The 9,653-nt window shown below is 46.5% G+C and overlaps 1 pseudogene; it reads right to left on the bottom strand.

The window, feature by feature from the left end:
- Positions 1-898: 898 nt before the first annotated feature.
- LOC104987107 lies at positions 899-6,006 on the bottom strand (annotated as a pseudogene).
- Positions 6,007-9,653: the final 3,647 nt, after the last annotated feature.

Here is a 9,653-nt window from a genome sequence, read left to right as displayed (position 1 = left end):
CACATCTTCAGATTCAACAAGTCATGAATTGTGTGCTGTGCTGTGCTTAGTATCTCAGTCATGTCTGACTCTTTGTGACCCCATGGACTGTAGCCCGTCAGGCACCTCTGTCCATGGGAATTCTCCATGCAAGAATACTGGAGTGGGTAGCCTATCCCTTCTCCAGGGGATCTTCATGAGTTGTGTAGTACTATATGATTTAATATTGGAAAAAGCCAAAATATAAGTGGATGAGCACAGTTCAAACCAGCTTTACTCATGGGTGAGCTGTGTTTGCTTTTTTCCAGTATCTTCTCTTTTTTTCTCCTCCCTAATAAATCTTTCCCCCTTACTAGCTCATTCCAGATTTCCGTCCTTCTCCTTTGTGCCTTCTTTCTTACTCCTTTTTGTTACCTTTTGCCTTATTTCTCTCTCTTTATGTCAGATTGCTACAAATCCCAGCTTGAATCTGCTAGATGTGTAAAGCCAATCTACTGATGCAGGATTGTGGTGAAGGAAAGTGCAGCATTTACTGCAGACTCTAAGCAAGGAGTTTGGGTAGCTAATGCTCAAATCCTAGACCATGAACTCCCAACTGGCTTTCAGAAAAAAGTGTTTAAAGGCAGGATAGGTAAGAGGGTTGCTGTATGCAAGATCAACAGGTGGACACTCTTCTGATTGGTTGTTGGTGGGGTAATTGGGACTCAACATCATCAACCTTCTCCAACTGATCTGGAGCCCACCTACTTGTGGTCAGCCCCCAGTTACCTTCTTCCATATGTTGTGGGTTTCATTATCTGCAAATCATCTTGAAGGATATGGCTCAGAAGAGATTTGTCATCTGGAAGGAATATGTTTGGAATCCTGACAAACTTCTGTTTCTTTTCTCTTGAAAACTCAACAGTCAGTTTTACGGGTCTCAGGCTAGGAATCCCTGGGTCTTGAGGACCTCTGTGAATTTGTCAGTTTTCTTCTCTATGTTCTTTTCAGTTTGCTTCTGTAGCCTCATGAGCTGCTTCCCCCTCCCTCTCTCCACTAATGGATGTTGCTCTTCTTTCTCTTCTCCTCCAGGGTGGCTGCTACTGCCTCATACTTCCAATCAGCCTCGTGAGCTAGGTGCCCTAGGCAGGAAAACTTGCTCATAGGTGTCAGATGCACATAGATGTCAAGATGTCATCTTGAGGATGGCAGGGATCACTGTCCACTTTTTCATGTCATAGGGTGGTGGGATCCCATCAGGTACCTTGAGGTGGTCCAGAGTGGCCTGGCCTTGCCTGGTCTTGGGGGTACCATGTCTCACACTGTCAGCCAGAAGATGCAGTTGAGGGTTTGGATTTGGGAGAGGTTGGTGTTCATCTGCTTGCGGAGGAAGGGCAGGCACTTCAACTTGTTTCTGTAGAAACTGCCAGGAAATATTGATTCCCCAGCAGTGCAGGAATACCACCTTCTGGCCCAGAATCACCTTCTTGGCCAGGGTGGCTGCCAGGTAGGCCAGGAGATGGCCTCAGCTATCAAACACCAGGACCTGCCCTTCTGCCGTCTTTGGCAGTTGTGTGGGAAAGAAACTTTTGTTACTTAAACAGGATACTGAGTCTATAGCTGTTTACTTTCGTAATTCATTAAACTGTCTATTTATGCTTTCAATCCTTTTCTGTAAGTGTATTAATTTTTTATAATAAAGTATTTATTTAAACAATAAATCCTAAATAGTTCACAGGGAGAAGCTGGACTGGATGAAAGTTTGGAATGGGGCAGCTTTAAGTCACACTATTCTCTCTCCACACAGACACAGACTGACAATTTCTTTTTCCTAAAGTAGATTTTGAATTATGCTGTTGTGGACTGGTGATTAGTGATGAATCTAAATTCACAAAAAACAATACTCTCTCATAATCAAATATTTATTTACTCTTTTACATTGACTGTGAGGTTCACAACAAACTGTGGACAATTCTTCAAGAGATGGGAATACCAGACCACCTGACCTGCCTCTTGAGAAATCTGTATGCAGGTCAGGAAGCAACAGTTAGAACTGGACATAGAACAACAGACTGGTTCCAAATAGGGAAAGGAGTCCATCAAGGCTGTATATTGTCACCCTGATTATTTAACTTATATGAAGAATATGCCATGAGAAATGCTGGATTGGATGAAGCACAAGCTAGAATAAAGATTGCCAGGGAAATATCAATAATATGCAGATAACACCACATTTAGGGCAGAAAGCAAAGAAGAACTGAAGAGCCTCTTGATGAAAGTGAAAGAGAGCGAAAAAGTTGGCTTAAAACTCAACATTCAGAAAACTAAAATCATGGAATCTGGTCCCATCACTACATGGCAGATAAATGCAGAAACAATGGAAACAACGAGGGACTTTATTTTTGGGGCTCCAAAATCACTGCAGATGGTGACTGCAGCCATGGAATTAAAAGTCGCTTGCTCCTTGGAAGAAAAGTTATGAAAAACCTAGACAGTATATTAAAAAGTAGAGACATTACTTTGCTGACAAAGTCTATCTAGTCATAGCTATGGTTTTTCCAGTAGTCATGTATGGATGTGAGAGTTGGTCTATAAAGAAAGCTGAGAGCTGAAGAAGTGATGCTTTTGAAGTGTGGTGTTGTAGAACACTCTTGAGAGTCCCTTGGACAGCAAGGCCATCCAACCAGTCCATCCTAAAGGAAATCAATCCTGAATATTCATTGGAAGGACTGATGCTGAAGCTGAAACTCCAATACTTTGGCCACCTGATGCGAAGAACTGACTCATTGGAAAAGACCTTGATGCTGGGAAAGATTGAAGGTGGGAGGAGAAGGGGATGGCAGAGGATGAAATGGTCGGACGGCATCACTGACACAATGCACAAGAGTTTGAGTGAACTCCAGGAGTTGGTGATGGACATGGAGGCCTGGCGTGCTGCAGTTCATGAGGTCAAAAAGAGTTGGACATGACTGAGTGACTGAACTGAACTGAGCATTCCTCCACCCTGTAAAGATTTCCAGCATGTTCCCCACACAGTCCAGCCACAAACTCTTCCACGTCTCCCCAGCTGAGCCTGTCCTGTACTGGAAGATCTGTTGGCTGCAATCCCCACCTCCTAGCATCTCCCTCGCTTTCCCCAGCTCCTCTTCACGGCCAGTGCTTTAATGTTCCTTGCTGCTTCTACAGTTTCCTTCCTAGCTTCTCTCCCTGATTCCTAACTTCTGGTGCACGGGAAGTTCAGAGATGAGAGAAATTGATCTACAGGGCACAAGGGCACAAAATGGGGAAGAGAAAAGTGGAGAGGGCAAGTGCCAGGCGTTCTCATAATCCCACTGACCAGCGGCAGTGGGTTGCTCTTCCTTTCAGGTATGTGAGAAATGTGACGCTAAAGCCCATCCTGACAGCCTGTTTCCAGCACCACTTCTGATGCTTTTTATCTTAGCCTGTGTCCTCCACACATGGAAACCTGAGGCAAAGATGAAAGTGCCAACACACGAGTTGCTATATGCCAATTCAGAAAGATAAGGACCAGGAAAAAAAGAACGCAATGAAGAAAAGCCTCAGGAACTCTGTGATGTATGATCACTCTGCCTGCCTTTCTCTCTTTCTTTGGCAAATTAGAATTCTTTTTATACATATATGCTAAAATACCCACGTGGTTCTGCTGTGTTATTTGCCCTAAAAAGGCGGGGTGAGGCAGAGTGAAGAATCCCAGTGCATCTGAGGGGGGCTTTCCACAAAGTAGAGAATGGTAACCCTGTCCCCAGGCTACTGTCCCTCTTGCTGTTCCCAGTCCCCAATTCCTGCAGCAGGAAACCCCTGTGGTCTGGCCCTGGCACCGGGAGAGTAGAAGGTACCTGAAGGGCCGGGTGAGTGAATGAGGACGTATGACCTTTGAAACAAAAACACTGCAGTGTTGGGAGCGGGCTCTCTGTGGCTCGGGCAGCTGACTGGGCCTCCTGCTCTGTGGCACAGGTCGGTGGGTGTGGGATGGCCACTCCTCCAGGAGCAAGGAAGGCTCTGTCTCAACAGAATAGTTTCTCAAAATTGCTTCTGGTACAAAATGAATGTACCGGAGATGTGAGGTGTGGAGCTGCAGAGGCCAGGCCAGCCACCCTCCCCAGACCTCAGGTCATGGCGGCACAGGTGAGGCGGGTGGGGGTGCTGCTGCTCTGGGAGGACTCGCAGGCGCATCTAGAAGGAAGCACAGTGAGTTTGTGAGTTTGTGTGTGCATTTAGAGAGAGGGAATACATGATAAAGCAAACGGGTTGAAATACGAAAAAATATAATTCACATTCTTACTAACCCTCCTCCACCCTGTAAGCATTTCCTGTGAATATTTATTTTTCAAAACAAAGATGAATTTAGGTAGAAACTATACGGATTTTTTAAAGTAATATTGTTATTTTGGCAATGTCCTGTAAATTTTCAATTATTTCTAACCCAAAAGTAAATAAAAGAAATACATGACAGTGTGGCATGCCACAATTGGGGGTTGGAGAAAGTCCAGTAGTAGGACAGTGAAGCATCCATCAGCCTTGCCTGGGGTGGGGGTGTCAGGGCAGGCTTCATGGAGAAGTTTCGGGAGAGACTGGAAGGATGACGACCTGACAGAGGTGTGTGAGGCCATGGGGCACCTGACTCAGGTGGGAGCAGGACAGGCTGCAGGGGAGAACCGTGAGGTCCCGTCCATCCCGAGAGTCTGTTAGGAAGGGAGCACTGTGTGTGCTCTGACCCCGCAGGGCTCGCCCTCCTCATGGTGAGTGTCATCTGTGTGCCCAAGAGTGCTGCCTCCTGCCCCTCCAGACAGTCACTCATTCCTTCTCATTGCCGGGGCCGAGCCTCAGGAACCTTCAAGGGAAGACAGCTCGATGGTGGGGCCTGTGGCCCAATGTGGGCTGGGATGGGCAGGGCCCACACTTTGCTCTCCCCAAAGGCTCAGCATTTCACCCACCTCAGACTCTCTGCAGAGGCGGTACTCTAAGTCTCCACCTGGCAGGGAACTCTCTGATCCTGTCATCTGCGAGGATGGAAGGAGGGAGCTCTCTGTGAAGTGACGAATCTGTTCTGAGTCTGAGACAAGATCCGGGTGTGTGAGGAACCACAATTCCAGCTCCCTGGTCTTAGTCTCAGGGATGAAGAGATTCAGAGAAAGAAATGCATGGCCCCTTAAGGCTTCGTAGGGTTGGATGGCGTGGGGGCTATTTCAGGAGGTTCCAGAATGCCTAGAAAGCCATCACTTTCTGTTGAGTTTTCCTTACTAGGAAGTTGACGGAACAAGATGAGGGCAAGAGAATGAATGGAATCACCGTTTGTATGTCCTTGAGAGGACACGGCCCAGATTCTGCCTCCTGCTGTTCCTCTCTGTGGCCACCAGAGGTCCCAGTGCAGGTAAGTCACTCAGGAGCTGCTGCTTCTTCAGCTCACGCAGGTGTGCACCCAGGTAGAGCAGAGGGAGCAGAGCTGGGTAGGAGGCTGATGTTCCGGCCCAGAGAGGGAGTCGTGCAGATGCAGAGAAGTCACATTTTGCAGCTGACAGAACTGTGGTCTGCGTGCTGATTGCCTGGCCTCTCTGGATCTGATCTGAAGCTAATGCATGTCTTGGGGCCCCACTCTATGCCTCTGGGTGGCTGAGGGAGCTCAGGGAGCTCAGGGGAGCTATGGAGAAGGCAGCGCTTCCTTCCAGTTGCTCCTGCTCCTATTGCCTTGGCCTCGGGGTTCCCAGAAGGAGCTGGTGAGGGTTGTGGCAACGAGCAACCTTGTCTAGTTTTCCATCCTCTCAAGTCCAAAGGTCACAGTAGAAGTAATGATACTTTTTATTTTTAATTAGCTGAGCAGAAGAATGCAAGTGTCAAGCATGTACTAGATCATGGTCAGCTAGTCTTACCCGAGAGCATCCTGACCTTTGTGGCTTCACAGTCCAGTGATGAACTGGTAAAGTGGGCAGGGACTGGGAGGTGATGGCCTGGAAGGCTGGTGTGAGCAGCTTCAGACTGTTAGAGAATTATACTTGCATCCTTTAGCAGCATCCCGTTCTCCTGAGACATTTTGCAAGAGCAGAACCTGTGCCCCTTTCCAATCTTTCCTGCCTCGAAGCAGCAAGGAAACCTAAGAAAGTTGTGGTGAAGCAGGTAGTAAGTAATAAACCAATCCAGGATCCTTTCATTTTAAACACTTTTAAGCTGAACAGATCCCCGTAATGGAGATAAAGAACAGTGCGCCCATCTCTTCTGTTTATCCTGGTGACTCTTGAGCAGTGATGAGTGTAAGATTTTCCCCTTTTTCTAAGCTGAAGAATTAGCCACTCACAGTTTCATAGATGCTGGCAGAAAACAGGAATCTCCTGGCAGTGTGGCAAGGAAATTCATTATTCATAGCAGTCGCCAGAGTATCAGAATTTTCTTGTGCTGGTTTCCTGAGCCTCAATCCCAACAGGAGAATGGCAAGAGGGCCAGGAGGCAGCTGCACAGGAAATTTGTTTGCCAAGCAGGCTGACAAATTTGGCATGTCAAGAAACAGCAAGAGTTTTTCCTACCAGAGAATTTATTCTCTGAAGGATTGGGTCCAGGAGAGGAACCCTGCACTTAGAGAATCTGAATCTCATATAATGTGCAGTGACCACGAGAGAGCAGCCAATGCCCATGTGCTGGAATGAAAGTCACGGGCTGCAACAATGAGCAAGTGAGTTGTTGGACAACACGGACAACGACCTGTCTGTGTGTGTGCATGAGTGGGCACCCACCCTATGGAGTATGATGCTATGCTTCTCTGTGGCTTGTAGTTTTACTCTTTTGCTGATATTTTGTGAACATAATTTTTAAAATGTTACTATCACTTTTTAATTGAAATTTGATTGACATTTAACATTATATTAACTTCAAGTGTATGCCATAATAATTCTATATTTTTATACACTGCATATGATCGGTATAATAAGTCTAGTCCACGCCCACAAGCATATGTAGTTACATTTTTTTTCTTGTGATGAGAAATTATCTATTCTCTCACAACTTGTCAATGTACAATATAGTGTTAGTTACCATTCTGTACAATACATCCCCAGGACCTATTTCATAATTGAAAGTTTTTCTCTTTTGACCGCTGGACATAATTTCCTGTACTGAAGTCTAATTTGTTTGTATTCTCATGTATGATTAGTACTTTTATATTGTTTAAGAAGTATTTCCATATGTTGAGGTCATGAAGTTATTCTCCAATATTCATATTAACTTGTAGAAGCTTTACATTTTTGTTGTTTTTCTAGTCTTATAGAAGAGAGCACCATAGTTGTGGTGACTGGAGACTGTCTTTGAGGGTCATGTCTTGGCTGAGGGGGAGGAGAAAGAGGGAGTCAGAGCTCTAAGAATAATAAAGTTCACTTAGCACATTTTCCTCCCACACCTGTCACTCTGAGAAACATGACCCTGAAGTCAAGGACATCTTCACTTCCCCCTGCAATTATTAGTTTGTCCACGTGGCAGTCAAGAGGCAGCAGCTGCGGCCTTGTGGAAGGGCCTCTCGCTTATATTCAGAGGATAATACAGATGTGGGCTTTGGGGGGTAGGGTGTTTTCCCCCCACTCTGGCTTCCATGGAGCCCTATCCTGTGCATCCGTGCCCATTTGCATGTGCCGTGAGCTGCGCGTGTGTGCTCAGTCACGTCCAGCTCTCTGCAACCCCATGGACTGTAGCCAGACAGGCTCCTCTGTCCTTGGAATTTTTCAGGCAGAAATACCGGGGTGAGTTGCCATTTCCTACTACAGTGGATCTTCCCGACCCAGGGATCCCACTCCTGTCTCTGGCATCTCCTGCATTGCTAGGCAGATTCTTTACCACTGGGACACCTGGAAAGCCCCATTTGCATGTACCCCTGCAAAAACTGATCTTTCAAAATGCATGACAGGTACTTACAAAGCAACAGGTACTAGGCATGCATAGCTGACAGAGTCTTTAAGGAAATCAGATGAAGCGGGACAGAGATATAAATGCATGATGGCAATCTTCATGAGGTACCACCTGTGGCAGCAACACAAACAAGGGGCCCTGGCTTATGAAGATGAGCCATCATCCAGATAGTGAGGTGTGGACAGAGCCCTGAGGAAAAGCATTTATGGGGAAAGGTAGGCTAGCAGCCCTGAGGGTTAATATGAGGGAAGTTCGAAAGGAATTCAGAGAAGTACATGGTTTCAGAGTCTACTGGAGGAGTGGGTTTTATGGACGGGGGGAACAAAGCAAAGTAGGAACAGACTAAAGATTCCAGGAACAGACTAAAGATTCTGATTCGAAGATTCAGAGCTTGTTGGTGTCCACAGCCAACCCCTCACTGTGTCTTCTCCCTGCCCCTCAGCACTGCCTTGGTGGAGGAGGATGCTTTTCAGACAGCAGTCCCTTGCAGTGTGGGGATTTCTCCTCCTTTGACTGGAACGGATACGGAGCTCACCAGGGTTACAGCTCCAGCCGGGAGATCACTGAGGCAGCTGTGCTCCTGTTCTACCGCTGAGAGCTGTGTGGTGTGAGGCACGGAAGGAAGCTCCTAAGCCCAGATACTCAGAGATGGAAAAATGGAATGCTAACAAGGAAGGGAAGGGAATAAATTACATCATTTTGTGGTTCTGAGTTTCTCTGAATTCATTTTGCAAATTGACTGAGACCTAAACGGAGGTTTTACAATAATGCCTTCTTTGGGTTGATTTCCATTTTAGATGTTCTGAGTTTGGAACTTCAAGTCTTGGGTCCCAGACACAAGTTTGCTCCTCTTTCTTTGGACTCCCTGAGGGAGATAAAGAACAGGGGATGCCATTCCTTAATTTTCCTACTCTACCATTATTGGTCAGTCAAATTAAGCCCTCAACATAAACATCTTAGAGCAGAAAAGATAACTATTATTTAGATTCAGTAGGAAAAAAAGATTGAGGTCACACCTGCCGTGTCCTTTATTCCTTAGGGCAGTGTCCCTAAAATGATTTTAGCACTAATTGCAACATCTGTGTGTTGGGGTAGGTTCTCACAACATCAAGCAATTCACTGACAACTAGCTGAGTGTCCTCCACCTCGACTCAAATTTGACCTGATCTACCAGGTCTAGTCAAGGCTATGGTTTTTCCAGTGGTCATGTATGGATGCAAGAGTTGCACTATAAAGAAAGCTGAGCACCAAAGAATTGATGCTTTTGAACTGTGGTGTTGAGAAGACTCTTGAGAGTCCCTTGGACGGCAAGGAGATCCAACCAGTCCATCCTAAAGGAGATCAGTTGTGGCTGTTCATTGGAAGGACTGATGTTGAAGCTGAAACTCCAATAGTTTGGCCATCTGATGTGAAGAACTGACTCATTTGAAAAGATCCTGATGCTGGGAAAGATTGAGGGCAGGATGAGAAGGGGACGACAGAGGATGAGATGGTTGGGTGACATCACTGACTCAATGGACATGGGTTTGGGTGAACTCCGGGAGTTGGTGATGGACAGGGAGGCCTGGCGTGCTGAGGTTCATGGGGTCTCAGAGAGTCGGACACGACTGAGCGACTGAACTGAACTGAAGCGAACCAGGAGCAATCCTCAGATCCCCATGTGAAGGCTGCCTCTCGATGCATCCACTGCAGACGCCAGTTGATATGGGGTGACACGAGCACTACTGGGTGGAGACCAGCCCCTGCTGTGAAACACCGGACGTAGTACAGGACGCCTTCCCAAATGCAGA

Source organism: Bison bison, unplaced genomic scaffold (assembly GCF_000754665.1).
Source record: "Bison bison bison isolate TAMUID 2011002044 unplaced genomic scaffold, Bison_UMD1.0 scf7180017864082, whole genome shotgun sequence".
In the NCBI taxonomy this organism is placed as follows: domain Eukaryota; kingdom Metazoa; phylum Chordata; class Mammalia; order Artiodactyla; family Bovidae; genus Bison; species Bison bison.
The sequence above is the reverse complement of the archived record's forward strand: the minus strand, read 5'-3'. Positions and strand labels throughout refer to the sequence as shown.